This window comes from Arachis hypogaea, chromosome 13, assembly GCF_003086295.3.
Source record: "Arachis hypogaea cultivar Tifrunner chromosome 13, arahy.Tifrunner.gnm2.J5K5, whole genome shotgun sequence".
In the NCBI taxonomy this organism is placed as follows: domain Eukaryota; kingdom Viridiplantae; phylum Streptophyta; class Magnoliopsida; order Fabales; family Fabaceae; genus Arachis; species Arachis hypogaea.
In genome coordinates this window covers 54,596,769-54,612,812 of record NC_092048.1, presented here as the reverse complement: position 1 = coordinate 54,612,812, position 16,044 = coordinate 54,596,769, and the positions used below count along the sequence as shown (strand labels likewise).

At 41.5% G+C, this 16,044-nt stretch overlaps 2 non-coding genes across 2 annotated transcripts; both read right to left on the bottom strand.

The window, feature by feature from the left end:
* Positions 1 to 665: 665 nt before the first annotated feature.
* LOC112738527 (small nucleolar RNA R71) lies at positions 666 to 773 on the bottom strand. Its single transcript, XR_003169484.1, has one exon. It is a non-coding gene; the product is annotated as a small nucleolar RNA R71 (small nucleolar RNA).
* Positions 774 to 14,462: 13,689 nt separating this feature from the next.
* LOC112739823 (small nucleolar RNA R71) lies at positions 14,463 to 14,566 on the bottom strand. The gene has a single exon (XR_003170760.1). It is a non-coding gene; the product is annotated as a small nucleolar RNA R71 (small nucleolar RNA).
* Positions 14,567 to 16,044: the final 1,478 nt, after the last annotated feature.

Genomic DNA, 16,044 nt, shown 5'->3' with positions numbered 1-16,044 from the left:
GTGTTTCTTCCTTTACATCACATTCTTTGTCTCCCCCTCTTTTCTTCCACTCACAAAGGGATCCCTATACTGTGGTATAAAGGATCTCTATTATTATTATTATTTTTCTGTGCCTTCTTCTTTGTCATATGAGCAGGAGCAAGGATAAGAACATTCTTGTGGAAGCAGATCCAGAACCTGAAAGGACTCTGAAGAGAAAATTAAGAGAAGCTAAAATACAACAATCCAAAGATAACCTTTCAGAAATTTTCGAACAGGCAGAGGAGATGGCAGCCGAAAATAATAATAATAATGTAAGGAAGATGCTTGGTGACTTTACTGCACCTAATTCCAATTTACATGGAAGAAGCATCTCCATTCCTGCCATTGGAGCAAACAACTTTGAGTTGAAACCTCAATTAGTTTCTCTGATGCAGCAGAACTGCAAGTTTCATGGACTTCCATCTGAAGATCCTTTTCAGTTCTTAACTGAATTCTTGCAGATATGTGATACTGTTAAGACTAATGGAGTAGATCCTGAAGTCTACAGGCTCATGCTTTTCCCTTTTGCTGTAAGAGACAGAGCTAGATTATGGTTGGATTCTCAACCCAAAGACAGCCTGAACTCTTGGGATAAGCTGGTCACGGCTTTCTTAGCCAAGTACTTTCCTCCTCAAAAGCTGAGCAAGCTTAGAGCTGATGTTCAGACCTTCAGACAGAAAGAAGGTGAATCCCTCTATGAAGCTTGGGAAAGATACAAACAGTTGACCAAAAAATGTCCTTCTGACATGCTTTCAGAATGGACCATCCTGGATTTATTCTATGATGGTTTATCTGAGCTATCAAAGATGTCACTGGACACTTCTGCAGGTGGATCCATTCACCTAAAGAAAACGCCTGCAGAAGCTCAAGAACTCATTGACATGGTTGCTAATAACCAGTTCATGTACACTTCTGAAAGGAATCCTGTGAGTAATGGGACGCCTATGAAGAAGGGAGTTCTTGAAGTTGATACTCTGAATGCCATATTGGCTCAGAACAAAATATTGACTCAGCAAGTCAATATGATCTCTCAGAGTCTGAATGGAATGCAAGCTGCATCCAACAGTACTCAAGAGGCATCTTCTGAAGAAGAAGCCTATGATCCTGAGAACCCTGCAATAGCAGAGGTGAATTACTTAGGTGAACCTTATGGAAACACCTATAACTCAACATGGAGAAATCATCCAAATTTCTCATGGAAGGATCAAAAGCCCCAACAAGGCTTTAATAATGGTGGAAGAAACAGGTTTAGCAATAGCAAGCCTTTTCCATCATCAACTCAGCAACAGACAGAGAACTCTGAACAAAATGCTTCTAATTTAGCAAATCTAGTCTCTGATCTATCTAAGGCCACTGTAAGTTTCATGAATGAAACAAGATCTTCCATTAGAAATCTGGAAGCACAAGTGGGCCAGCTGAGTAAAAGGATCACTGAAATCCCTCCTAGTACTCTCCCAAGCAATACAGAAGAGAATCCAAAAGGAGAGTGCAAGGCCATTGACATAAGCGCCATGGCCGAACCTGTGAGGAGAGGAGAGGACGTGAATCCCAAGGAGGAAGACCTTCAGGGACGTCCAGTGGTCAATAAGGAGCTTCCCTCTGAGGAACCAAAGGACTCTGAGGCTCATCTAGAGACCATAGAGATTCCATTGAACCTCCTTATACCCTTCATGAGCCCTGATGAGTATTCCTCTTCAGAAGAGAATGAGGATGTTACTGAAGAGCAAACTGCCAAGTTTCTTGGTGCAATCATGAAGCTGAATGCCAAATTATTTGGCATTGATACTTAGGAAGTTGAACCTCCCTTGTTCATCAATGAACTAAGTGATCTGTATCAACTGACATTGCCTCAGAAGAGACAGGATCCTGGAAAGTTCATAATACCCTGTACCATAGGCACCATGATCTTTAAGGCTCTGTGTGACCTTGGTTCAGGAATAAACCTCATGCCTCTCTCTGTAATAGAGAAACTGGGAATCTATGGGGTGCAAGCTGCTAAAATCTCACTAGAGATGGCAGACAGCTCAAGAAAATAGGCTTATGGACAAGTAGAAGATGTATTAGTAAAGGTTGAAGGCCTTTACATCCCTGCTGATTTCATAGTCCTGGATACTGGAAAGGAAGAGGATGAATCCATCATCCTAGGAAGACCTTTCCTGGCCACAGCAAGAGCTGTGATTGATGTTGACAGAGGTGAAATATTCCTTCAATGGAATGAGGACTCTCTTGTGTTTAAAACTCAAGGATCTCCCTCTGCAACCATGGAGAGGAAGCAGAAAAAGCTTCTCTCCAAGCAGAGTCAACCAGAGCCCCCACAGTCAAACTTTAAGTTTGGTGTTGGGAGGCCACAACCAAACTCTAAGTTTGGTGTTGAACTCCCATATCCAAACTCTAAGTTTGGTGTTGGAGAGTCTCAACAAAGCTCTGCACATCTGTGAGGCTCCATGAGAGCCCACTGTCAAGCTATTGACATTAAAGAAGCGCTTGTTGGGAGGCAACCCAATGTTTATTTATCTAACTATATTTTTCTTAGTTATGTGTCTTTATAGGTTCATGATCATGAGGAGTCACAAAATAAATATAAAAATTGAAAACGGAATCAAAAACAGCAGAAGAAAAATCACACCCTGGAGGAGCATCTGTCTGGCGTTCAAACGCCAGAACAGAGCATAGTTCTGGCGCTGAACGCCCAGAATGGGAGCATCCTGGCGCTGAACGCCCAGAACAAGCATGGTTCTGGCGTTCAACGCCAGAAATGGCAGCAAGGGGGCGTTGAACGCCCAAAATGGGCACCAACCTGGCGCTGAACGCCCAGAGTTGTGTGCAAGGGCATTTTACATGCCTAAATTGGTGCAAGGATGTAAATGCCTTGACACCTCAGGATCTGTGGACCCCACAGGATCCCCACCTACCTCATCATCTCTCTTTCCATTCATGATCATCCCTTCTTTTTTTCCATTTACCACTCACATCCATACACCCACTACCTTCAAAAATTCAACATCTCTCTCCCACCCAATCCCACCCATATGGCCGAATACACACTTCCATCCATCTCCTCCATATCTTCTTCTTATTCTTCTATTCTTTCTTCTTTTGCTCGAGGGCGAGCAACATTCTAAGTTTGGTGTGGTAAAAGCATAGCCTTTTTGTTTTTTTCCATAACCATTGATGGCACCTAAGGCCAGAGAAACCTCTAGAAAGAGGAAAGGGAAGACAAAAGCTTCCATCAAGGGTCTATAGCTCAGTGGTAAAACATTTGACTGCAAATCAAGAGATCCCTGAGATACCTCAGGGGATACCATCAAGAGCACTCCATCATCCTTCATGAAATCAGAGAAGATCTAAAAGCAATGAAGGAGGAGCAGCAAAGACAAGGAAGAGACATAGAAGAGCTCAAGGACATCACTAAGGTGGACTCATTCCTTGTTCTTACTTTCTCTGTTTTTCGTTTTCTATGTTATGTGCTTATCTATGTTTGTGTCTTCATTACATGATCATTAGTAGTTAGTAACTTTGTCTTAAAGTTATAAATGTCCTATGAATCCATCACCTCTCTTAAATGAAAAATGTTTTAATTCAAAAGAACAAGAAGTACATGAGTTTCGAATTTATCCTTGAACTTAGTTTAATTATATTGATGTGGTGACAATGCTTCTTGTTTTCTGAATGTATGCTTGAACAGTGCATATGTCTTTTGAGGTTGTTGTTTAAGAATGTTAAATATGTTGGCTCTTGAAAGAATGATGACTAGGAGACATGTTATTTGATAATCTGAAAAATCATAAAAATGATTCTTGTAGCAAGAAAAAGCAGCAAAGAACAAAGCTTGCAGAAAAAAAAAATAGGCGAAAAAAAATAGAAAGAAAAAGAAAAAGCAAGCAGAAAAAGCCAAAGCTCTTAAAACCAAGAGGCAAGAGCAAAAAGCCAATAACCCTTAAACCCAAAAGGCAAGGGCAATTAAAAAGGACCCCAAGGCTTTGAGCATCAGTGGATAGGAGGGCCTAAAGGAATAAAATCCTGGTCTAAGCGGCTAAACCAAGCTGTCCCTAACCATGTGCTTGTGGCGTGTAGGTGTCAAGTGAAAACTTGAGACTGAGCGGTTAAAGTCAAGGTCCAAAGCAAAAAAAAAAAAAGAGTGTGCTTAAGAACCCTGGACACCTCTAATTGGGGACTTTAGCAAATCTGAGTCACAATCTGAAAAGGTTCACCCAATTATGCGTCTGTGGCATTTATGTATCCGGTGGTAATACTGGAAAACAAAATGCTTAGGGCCACGGCCAGGACTCATAAAGAAGCTGTGTTCAAGAATCATCATACTGAACTAAGAGAGTCAATAACACTATTCGAAATCTGAAGTTCCTATAGATGCCAATCATTCTGAACCTCAATGGATAAAGTGAGATGCCAAAACTATTCAAGAGGCAAAAAGCTATAAGTCCCGCTCATATGATTGAAGCTCTGTTTCATTGATAGTTTGGAATTTATAGTATATTCTATTCTTTTTATCCTATTTTGATTTTCAGTTGCTTGGGGACAAGCAACAATTTAAGTTTGGTGTTGTGATGAGCGGATAATTTATACGCTTTTTGGCATTGTTTTTAGTATGTTTTTAGTAGGATCTAGTTACTTTTAGGGATGTTTTCATTAGTTTTTATGTTAAATTCACATTTCTGGACTTTACTATGAGTTTGTGTGTTTTTCTGTAATTTCAGGTATTTTCTGGCTGAAATTGAGGGACTTGAGCAGAAATCAGATTCAGAGGTTGAAGAAGGACTGCTGATGCTGTTGGATTCTGACCTCCCTGCACTCAAAATAGATTTTCTGGAGCTACAGAACTCGAAATGGCGCGCTTCCAATTGCGTTGGAAAGTAGACATCCAGGGCTTTCCAGCAATAGATAATAGTCCATACTTTGGCCGAGAATTGATGACGTAAACTGGCATTCAACGCCAGCCTTCTGCCCAAATCTGGCGTCCAACGCCAGAAAAGGATCCAAAACCAGAGTTGAACGCCCAAACTGGCACAGAAACTGGCGTTCAACTCCACAAATAGCCTCTGCACGTGGAACACTTAAGCTCAGCCCAAACACACACCAAGTGGGCCCCGGAAGTGGATTTATGCATCAATTACTTACTCATGTAAACCCTAGTGACTAGTTTATTATAAATAGGACCTTTTACTACTGTATTAGGCATCGGGGGATTACCTCATGATCCTTTGATCACGTTTTAGGGGGCTGGCCATCTCGGCCATGCCTGGACCTTTCACTTATGTATTTTCAACGGTAGAGTTTCTACACTCCATAGATTAAGGTGTGGAGCTCTGCTGTTCCTCAAAGATTAATGCAAAGTACTACTGTTTTCTATTCAATTCTTCTTATTTCGCTTCTAAGATATCTATTCGCACCCAAGAACGTGATGAAGGTGATGATTATGTGTGACGCTCATCATCCTTCTCCCTTATGAACGCGTGCCTGACAAACACTTCTGTTCTACATGAAATAAGCTAGAATGAGTATCTCTTAGATCTCCTAACCAGAATCTTCGTGGCGTAAGCTAGAATGATGGCGGCATTCAAGAGAATCCGAAAGGTCTAAACCTTGTCTGTGGTATTCCGAGTAGGATTCAATGATTGAATGACTGTGACGAGCTCCTAACTCGCGATTGCAGGGCGTTAGTGACAGACGCAAAAGGATAGTAAATCCTATTCCAACATGATCGAGAACCGACAGATGAATAGCCGTGCCGTGACAGGGTGCGTGAGCATATTATTTACTGAGAGGATAAAATGAAGCCATTGACAAGGGTGATGCCTCCAGACGATTAGCCGTACCGTGACAGTGCATTGGATCATTTTCCCGAGAGATGACCGAAAGTAGCCATTGATAGTGGTGATGTATCACATAAAGCCAGCCATGGAAAGGAGTAAGACTGATTGGATGAAGATAGCAGAAAAGCAGAGGTTCAGAGGAACGAAAAGCATCTCCATTCGCTTATCTGAAATTCCTACCAATGATTTACATAAGTATCTCTATCCCTATTTTATTATTTATTATTCGAAAACTCCATGATTATTTTATATCCGCCTGACTGAGATTTACAAGGTGACCATAGCTTGCTTCATACCAACAATCTCCGTGGGATTCGACCCTTACTCACGTAAGGTATTACTTGGACGACCCAGTGCACTTGCTGGTTAGTTGTATCGAAGTTGTGACAATTAGGTATTGAGATCAGTGCACCAAGTTGCTCACGTTGCCAGGGATTGTTTGAGCCTGGACATGACAATTTCGTGCACCAGACACCCTTCGTGCTGGTGGTCCACCTGGCTCCAGGGATACATATATCCTCTAGAATCTTATCCAGGCCCTTGTCTGTTCTCATCATTCTCCTATTGAAGGAGTCTAGATCATCTTTCAGCTGAGGCAGCTTTAAGATCTCCCTGATCTTGTCAGGGTGGGTATGAACAATCTTTCCTCTGACCAAGGTCCGATAGTCATAGATAGCAGATCCAGATAGTCTTTGCCTGTCTGTATGCCACATATTAGCATAGAACTCCTGGACCATATTCCTTCCCACTTTCGTTTCAGGATTAGCTAGGATCTCCCAGTTCCTGATTCGAATTTGCTCCTGGATCTCCGGATATTCGTCTTCTTTCAGATCGAATCTAACTTCCGGGATCACTGATCTTAGACCCATTATTTTGTAATAATGGTCTGAAAATGTTCTTTAGTTAAGAACTTCCCTTGATTCCAAGGTGGTTTTGGAACGCTTTCTTTCTTGCCTCTTGGAGTGGGTTGTTTTCCTTTAGAAGCCATGATCTTAGTGATCACGGATAAGCACACCAAATTAGAGGTTTGCTTGTCCTCAAGCAAAAGAAAAGAAAGGAGAGGGAGAGAAGGAGAGCTAGGTACAATGGTGGATGGGAGGGGAGGGAGGCCGAACCCATATTTAAAGGGAGAGGGGGTGGGTTTTCGAAAATAGGGAGGAAGATAAGATAGAAGATATGATTTTTAAGAAAAATTTAAGTATGATAAGAAAAGATATAATTTAAAATTGAAGAGATATGAAAGATATTTGAAAAAGATAGATTTGGATTTTTGAAAAAGGTAGTATGGAGATTTGAAAAAGATATTGATTAGTTGAAAAGATTTTTGAATGAAAAGAGATAGATTTGTTTTGAAAATTTTGAAAAAGAGTTGAATTGGATTGAAAAAAGGATTTGTGCTTATGGATTAAGATACATTTGATATTTTTAAAATAGGGTTTTTAGAAATTAGGGATTTTAGAAATCAGGGTTCTTAACATGTTTATGCAAGAAATCATGAATTGAAACATGAAAATTAAATTTAGAATGAAAAATATGAAGTAAAAACGAATTCACCTCCTCCCCACCATCCTGGCGTTTGAACGCCCAAACGCTGCATGTTTTGGGCGTTCAACGCCCAAACGCTGCATCTCCTGGGCGTTCAACGCCCAGTTGTTGCTTCTTTCTGGCGTTGAACGCCAGGAACTCCTTTGTCACTGGGCGTTTTTCTGAATGCCCAGGACGCTGTAAATCTGGCGTTAAATGCCTAGATGGCTATCCTTATTGGCGTTCAACGCCCAGTGGATGCTTCTTTTGGGCGTTGAACGCCCAAAACAGACTTTTACTGGCGTTTTCTTGCCAGTGAGCTCTTTTTCTCTGTTTTGTGTGCAGAATCCTTCTGTAGCCCTGTGAACTTATACAATTGACTCTTTACCTTAGTATCAGTGAACTTTATATAAACAAATAAAATCAAGAATAGGGCAAAATGCTTAGAGGAAGTGATGCCCCATGGCTGGGTTACCTCCCAGCAAGCGCTTCTTTATTGTCTTTAGCTGGACCTTGCTGAGCTTTTAATCTAGCTTCAGCCTTGAGCACTCTTGCTCAACATTGCCTTCAAGATAGTGCTTGATTCTCTGTCCATTAACAATGAACTTCTTATCAGAATCAATATCTTGAAGCTCCACATAACCATATGGTGATACATTTGTAATCACATATGGTCCCCTCCACCGGGACTTCAGTTTCCCGGGGAATAGCCTGAGCCTAGAGTTAAACAACAGAACCTTTTGTCCTGGTTCAAAGATTCTAGATGACAGTTTTCTGTCATGCCACTTTTTTTATTTTTCTTTATAAAGCTTGGCATTTTCGAAAGCAGTGAATCTGAATTCCTCTAGCTCATTTAGCTGGAGCAATCTTTTTTCTCCAGCTAATTTGGCATCAAAGTTTAGGAATCTGGTTGCCCAGTAGGCTTTATGTTCCAGTTCCACGGGCAGGTGGCATGCCTTACCATACACAAGTTGGTATGGAGAGGTCCCTATAGGAGTCTTGAATGCTGTTCTGTAAGCCCACAGAGCATCATCCAAGCTTCGTGCCCAATCCTTTCTACGGGTACTTACAGTCCGTTCCAGGATTCTTTTTAGTTCTCTGTTAGAGACTTCAGCTTGCCCATTTATCTGTGGATGATATGGAGTCGCCACCTTGTGGCGAATCCCATACCGGACCATGGTAGAGTAAAGCTGTTTGTTGCAGAAGTGAGTGCCCCATCACTGATTAGTACTCTAGGGACCCCAAACCTGCTGAAGATATATTTCTGGAGGAACTTCAGCACTGTTTTAGTATCATTGGTGGGTGTGGCAATGGCCTCTACCCATTTTGATACGTAGTCAACTGCCACCAGAATGTAAGTGTTTGAGTATGATGGTGGGAAAGGTCCCATGAAGTCAATTCCCCATACGTCGAACAACTTAATCTCCAAGATTCCTTGTTGAGGCATGGCATAACCATGGGGCAGATTACCAGCTCTTTGGCAACTGTCACAGTTACGTACAAATTCTTGGGAATCTCTATAGAGTGTGGGCCAATAGAAACCATATTGGAGGACCGTGGTGGCTGTCTGCTCACCTCCGAAATGGCCTCCATATTGTGATCCATGGCAATGCCATAGGATCCTCTGTGCTTCTTCTCTAGGTACACATCTCCGAATTATTTCGTCTGCACATCTCTTAAAGAGATAGGGTTCATCCCACAAGTAGTACTTTGCATCAGTAATTAGTTTTTTCTTTTGTTGCCTGTTGTACTCTTTGGGTATGAACCTTGCAGCTTTATAGTTCGCAATGTCTGCAAACCATGGTGCTTCCTGAATGGCAAATAAATGCTCATCCGGAAAGGTCTCAGAGATCTCAAGAGAGGGGAGGGACGTCCCTTCTACTGGCTCTATCCGGGACAGATGATCAGCCACTTGGTTTTCTGTCCCTTTTCTGTCTCTTATTTCTATATCAAACTCTTGCAGAAGCAACACCCATCTTATGAGCCTGGGTTTTGAATCCTACTTTGTGAGTAGATATTTAAGAGCAGCATGGTCAGTATACACAATCACCTTTGATCCTACTAAGTATGATCTAAACTTGTCAATGGCATAAACCACTACAAGCAATTCTTTTTCTGTGGTTGTGTAATTTTTCTGGGCATCATTTAAAACGCGGCTAGCATAATAAATGACATGCAGAAGCTTGTCATGCCTCTGTCCCAGTACTGCACCAATGGCGTGATCACTGGCATCACACATTAGCTCAAATGGTAATGTCCAGTCTGGTGCAGAAATAACTGGTGCTGTGACCAGCTTGGCTTTCAGCGTTTCAAATGCCTGCAGACACTTTGTGTCAAACACAAATGGCGTGTCAGCAGCTAGCAGATTTCTCAGAGGTTTTGCAATTTTTGAAAAATCCTTTATAAACCTCCTATAGAATCCTGCATGCCCCAGAAAGCTTCTGATTGCCTTAACATTGGCAGGTGGTGGTAATTTTTCAATCACCTCTATTTTTGCTTGATCCACCTCTATTCCCTTGTTTGAAATTTTATGCACAAGGACAATCCCTTTAGTCACCATAAAGTGACATTTTTCCCAGTTTAAAACTAGGTTGGTCTCTTGGCATCTTTTCAGAACTAGTTTCAGGTGATCAAGACAAGAGCTGAATGAGTCTCCATATACTGAGAAGTCATCCATGAAGACTTCCAGAAATTTTTCCACCATATCAGAGAAAATAGAGAGCATGAATCTCTGGAAGGTTGCATGCGCATTACACAGCCCAAATGGCATCCTTCTATAAGCAAACACTCCAGATGGACATGTGAATGCTGTTTTCTCTTGATCCTCGGGATCTACTGCAATCTGGTTATAGCCTGAGTAGCCATCCAAAAAGCAGTAATAATCATGACCTGCTAGTCTTTCTAGCATCTGGTCTATGAACGGTAAAGGAAAATGATCCTTTCTGGTGGCTGTATTGAGCCTTCTGTAGTCAATACACATGCGCCACCCTGTAACTGTTCTTGTAGGAACCAGTTCATTCTTTCATAATGAACCACTGTCATGCCCCCCTTTTTGGAGACAACTTGAACAGGGCTCACCCAGGGGCTATCAGAAATAGGATAAATGATCCCAGCCTCCAGTAATTTGGTGACCTCTTTCTGCACCACTTCCTTCATGGCTGGATTTAGCCGCCTCTGTGGTTGAACCACTGGTTTAGCATTATCCTCCAATAAGATTTTGTGCATGCATCTAGCTGGGCTTATGCCCTTAAGGTCACCAATGGACCACCCAAGAGCTGTCTTGTGTGTCCTTAGCACTTGAATAAGTGCTTCCTCTTCCTGTGGATTTAAAGCAGAGCTTATGATCACTGGAAAAGTGTCACCTTCTCCCAAAAATGCATATTTCAGGGATGGTGGTAATGGTTTGAGCTCGAGTTTAGGAGGTTTTTCCTCTTCCAGAGGAAATTTCAGAGGCTCTTTCATTTCTTCTGAATCCTCCAAATCAGGCTGAACATCTTTAAAGATGTCTTCCAACTCTGATTCGAGACTCACAGCCATGTTGATTTCTTCTACCAAAGAGTCAATAAGATCAACTTTCATGCAGTCTTTTGATGTGTCTGGATGCTGCATGGCTTTGACAGCATTCAACTTAAACTCATCATCATTGACTCTCAGGGTTATTTCCCCCTGTTGGACATCAATGAGAGTTCGTCTAGTTGCTAGGAATCACACTTTTTACAACTCGTACCACTAACTAGCAAGTGCTTTGGGTCGTCCAAGTAATACCTTACGTGAGTAAGGGTCGATCCCACGGAGATTGTTGGCTTGAAGCAATCTATGGTTATCTTGTAACTCTTAGTCAGGAAAACAATAAAATAATTCACTTATCAAATTTGATTGCAAGGAATAAAAGGGCAGAACACAAATTATACTTGTATGCACTGATGGAGAGTATGTTGGAGTTTTGGAGATGCTTTGTCTTCTGAAATTCTGCTTTCCTCTGTTTTCTGATTCACTTATGCCTTGATTCAAGCATACATTGTGCATTTTACATAATTTCATGAGGATTTTGCATAAGTTTAGTGACGAATATTATGTTGCATTACTCATGACTTGGACTAGAGCTTTGATGCACTTTATTGCTTGATTTCAGGACCAAAAGGAAGAAAGAAAAGGGGAGATAACTTGCAAGGTTAATGAGAAAAGTGATTGCCAATAACACTCTCAAAAAAGAGCCATCAATGCCCACGTTAGAGAGTCACGTTAACTAAGTTAACGTGAACTCTAACGTGGAGAAGAGAAGTTGAGCCAACGTTAGTGACACTTAACATTGTCACTAACGTTGGCAATTACTCATAAGTGGCCACGTTAGAAGCCACGTTAACCTAGTTAACGTGGCCTCTAACGCTAAGGGGGGAGAGAAGCCAACGTTAGTGACACTCAACATTGTCACTAACGTTGGCCTATGGTGTAAAGTACCACGTTAACTCCCACGTTAACTTGGTTAACGTGGGAACTAACGTAAAGGATGAAGAGTTGTCGACAACGTTAGTGACACTCAACATTGTCACTAACGTTGAAGCAACCACACAACCCCCAAGAGTCACGTTAACTTCCACGTTAACTTGGTTAACGTGGAAGCTAACGATGAGGAATGAAGGATGAGCCAACGTTAGTGACACTCAACATTGTCACTAACGTTGGGATGGCTAAAGATGGCCACGTTAGAAGCCACGTTAACCTAGTTAACGTGGACTCTAACGTGAGACCTAGGGGCACATTGGAACGTTAGTGACAATGTTGAATGTCACTAACGTTCTCGAAGGTTGGCAAGGGCCACGTTAGAAGCCACGTTAACCTAGTTAACGTGGGCTTTAATGTGAAGCAAGAAGGGGCACACTGGAACGTTAGTGACAATGTTGAGTGTCACTAACGTTCTCGAAGGTTAACAAGGCAACGTTAAAAGCCACGTTAACCTAGTTAACATGGGTTTTAACGTGAGGCAAAGGGGTGCATTGGAACGTTAGTGACAATGTTAAGTGTCACTAACGTTCTCGAACTTATACTCTCACTAAATATTAACACCCCTAACGTCCTGAGCTGAAGTCTCTGCCCACTTAGCACTTTTTCTCTGCAAGTAAAGCCAAGCCCAAATAAAGAAAGGAACTGCTTCAAACTCAAGATCCAAAGGCCCAAGACTTGAAGAATCACACTAGAAGCTGAGAAGAGTAGTATATATAGGAGTAGCTTTGAATTGAGAAGAAGCTCTGGAAGGCTGGGAAAAAGAGAACTACTCCCTGTATTTATTTTCTTTGCAATTTCTAGTTTTATGATGTATTCTCCATCTTTGTTTTCATTTTCAAGAGCTATGAACAACTAAACCCCTTTCATTGGGTTAGGGAGCTCTGTTGTAATTTGATTGATTAATACTAATTTTCATTATTCTTCTTCTATCTTTCCTCTTGATTTTACTTGAAAGCTTTCGATCTTCATCCAATTGAGTAGTTATCTTGGAAGAGAAGCTATTCAAACTTGGATCTCTTTTGAACCTTGAAAGAGGAATGAAGAGATCAAGCTAGAAATGCTTTCTCATGCTGGACCAAATTGGATTTGGATGGGTATGTGACTATAACCCTCTCAATACTTGATTTGGGAAATGCATGTGGTATAATCAGTGACCATACTTCATCTTTTCTCATGAGCAATTGACCAAGGAATTGGCTATTGATCAAGATTTGAGAGATTGAATTGCAAGAAATTGTAATTCAATCACTTAAGATTGCCAAGGAGATCAATGAGTGCATTGATTGAGGAAGAGATGAAAATGAACTTGATCCGGAAAATTGCAACATCTCCTAAGCCCAATGAACTCCCCATCTCTGATCTTACCCATTCTCTTTAAATTCTGCTATTTACTTTTATGAGCAATTCCCCATTCCCATTTACAATTCTACATTTTATTTTCAGTCATTTACTTCCAGTCCTTTAATTCTAGCATTTACTTTTCTGTTATTTACATTCCCGCCATTTTATTTTCTGCAACTCTCAACCCAAATTCTGGATTCGCTCAACTAGAACATTCTTCTAATTAAAGTTGCTTGATCAATCAATCCCTGTGGGATTCGACCTCACTCTATTGTGAGTTTTTACTTGACGACAACTTCGGTACACTTGCCGAAGGGAGATTTGTTGAGAGACAAGTTTTCCGTGCATCAAGTTTATGGCGCCGTTTCCGGAGATTGATTGTGCATCAACAATGATTAAATTGGAAGATCACTAGATTGAGCATTTTTATTTTGTGAATTTCATTTTTCTGTTTGAGTGATTTACTTTTTGTTTTAGTTAAACTTCTTCCCTTCCTCCTCTACTCTTTTGTTCTTCTTTGTTATTTTCAATTCTGTTTGCTAACCCACTAACTGTTTGATATATTGCATCACCCACAACTAACAGTAATTCTAACACAAATACTGTCTGCACCTATTTTCTTTGCTTGTACTTGTTGGTTGTATGACAGGGAGAAGAAGCGGGGCTTCAACTTCCTTTGATTCTGAACCTGAGAGAACCTTCCTTAGACTAAGGAGGGAGGCAAAAGAAAAACGTGTAGTTGGTGCTGAAGAAGAGGAGGAACACTTTGAGGAATACTTTGAACTTAACATGGAAGAAAACATGGAAAATCATCATGAAGAAGAGACTCACAACCATGGCAGAGGAGGTGGAGCAAATCATGCTGGGGAGGATAGAAGAGTTTTGGGCTCTTACATCAATCCAAACCCAGGCAATTGTGGAAGTAGCATCCAAAAGCCAACAATCCATGCCAACAACTTTGAACTTAAACCACAGCTCATCACCCTTGTTCAGAACAACTGTTCGTTTGGAGGAAGTGTTCAAGAAGACCCCAATCAACATTTAACCACCTTCCTGAGAATATGTGACACAGTGAAATCTAATGGTGTCCATCCTGACGCCTATAGACTGTTCTTATTTCCTTTCTCACTCAGGGACAAAGCAGCTAGGTGGCTGGAATCTTTCCCATGGGAGAGCTTGACAACTTGGGAGGATGTGGTGAACAAATTCTTAGCAAGATTTTACCCTCCTCAACGAATCAATAGGCTGAGAGCTGAGGTTCAAACTTTCAGGCAACAAGATGGTGAAACTCTGTATGAAGCATGGGAGAGGTTCAAGGACTTAACAAGGAGGTGTCCACCTGACATGTTCAACGAATGGGTCCAGCTGCACATTTTCTATGAAGGGCTCTCTTATGAGTCAAAGAAGGCCGTGGACCATTCATCTGGAGGATCCTTGAACAAGAAGAAAACCATTGAGGAAGCCATAGATGTTATTGAAACAGTAGCAGAAAATGACTACTTCTATGCTTCCGAAAGAGGGAACACAAGAGGAGTGATGGAGCTAAACAATGTAGATGCTCTGTTGGCCCAAAACAAGATCATTACCCAGCAGCTGGCTGACCTCACCAAGAAGATGGAGAGGAACCAAGTAGCAGCAATCTCATCTTCATCAACAATCCAAGAAGGAGTGAATGAAGAAGCAAAGGGGAGTCAGGAGCAAGCCAACTACATTGGGAATTCACCAAGGAAAAACTATGATCCATACTCCAAGACTTACAACCCTGGATGGAGAAACCACCCAAACTTTGGGTGGGGAAGTGAGCAAGATCAAAACCAAGACCAGAGACGTTACAACTCCAACAACAATGCAGCTCACCAGCAATTCACCCAGAGGACATCTCAACACCCCCACAACAACACTTCTTCACACACTTATCAAAACCAAAACAGCACATCTGCTCCGAATCACTCATCAATTGATGACAAGCTCTCTAAGATTGATGCCTTACTTGAAGGAATATGCCAAGAGATTCAAGAAAATAAGGTGTTCAAAGAGGAGGTGCGAGCCAATATTAAGAACCAGGGAGAGACCATTAGGAAGCTGGAATTCCAGGTGGGATATTTAGCTGAGAAGATTCCCAAACCTACTGATAGCTTCCCAAGTGACACGGAGAAAAACCCCAAGGGAGAAGCAAAGAAAGTAAGATGGGAAGATTGCAAAATGGTCACTACAAGTGATCAAGAGATTGAAGACAAGCAAGGAAAAATGTGCAAACAACCTGAAGACAACTCAACAAAGGAGGAGGATAGAGAGCACAAAGAACCAGAAATCTCACAACAAGAGTTGCTGAAGCTCTATGCTCCCTTCCCTCAACTGCTCAATGGTGCTGTGGGAAAGAGAATATACTCAAGGTTCCTAGACTTGTTTGCATCTCTGCATGTAAACATACCATTCATCAAGGCAATTCAACAAATGCCTGCATTCATCAAGTATATGAAGGAACTTCTTCCCAGGAAAAGCTCACTCAAAGGAGGCCAGACTATAGTGATGAACAAGGAATGTAGTGCCCTTATTCAACCTGAGCTGCCTACGAAAAGAAGAGACCCAGGGAGTTTTCACATCCCTTGTGCCATAGGTGAAACTATGTTCGATAGAGCACTATGTGATTTGGGGGCCAGCATCAACTTACTGCCTTTATCCCTGGTGAAGAGGCTGCAGATTAATGAGATAATGCCCACAGATATAATCATCAGACTGGCTGACAAAACTCAAAAGCAAGCAATAGGAGTGGTGGAAAATGTGTTGCTAAAGGTTGGGAAGTACTTTCTCCCAACAGACTTTG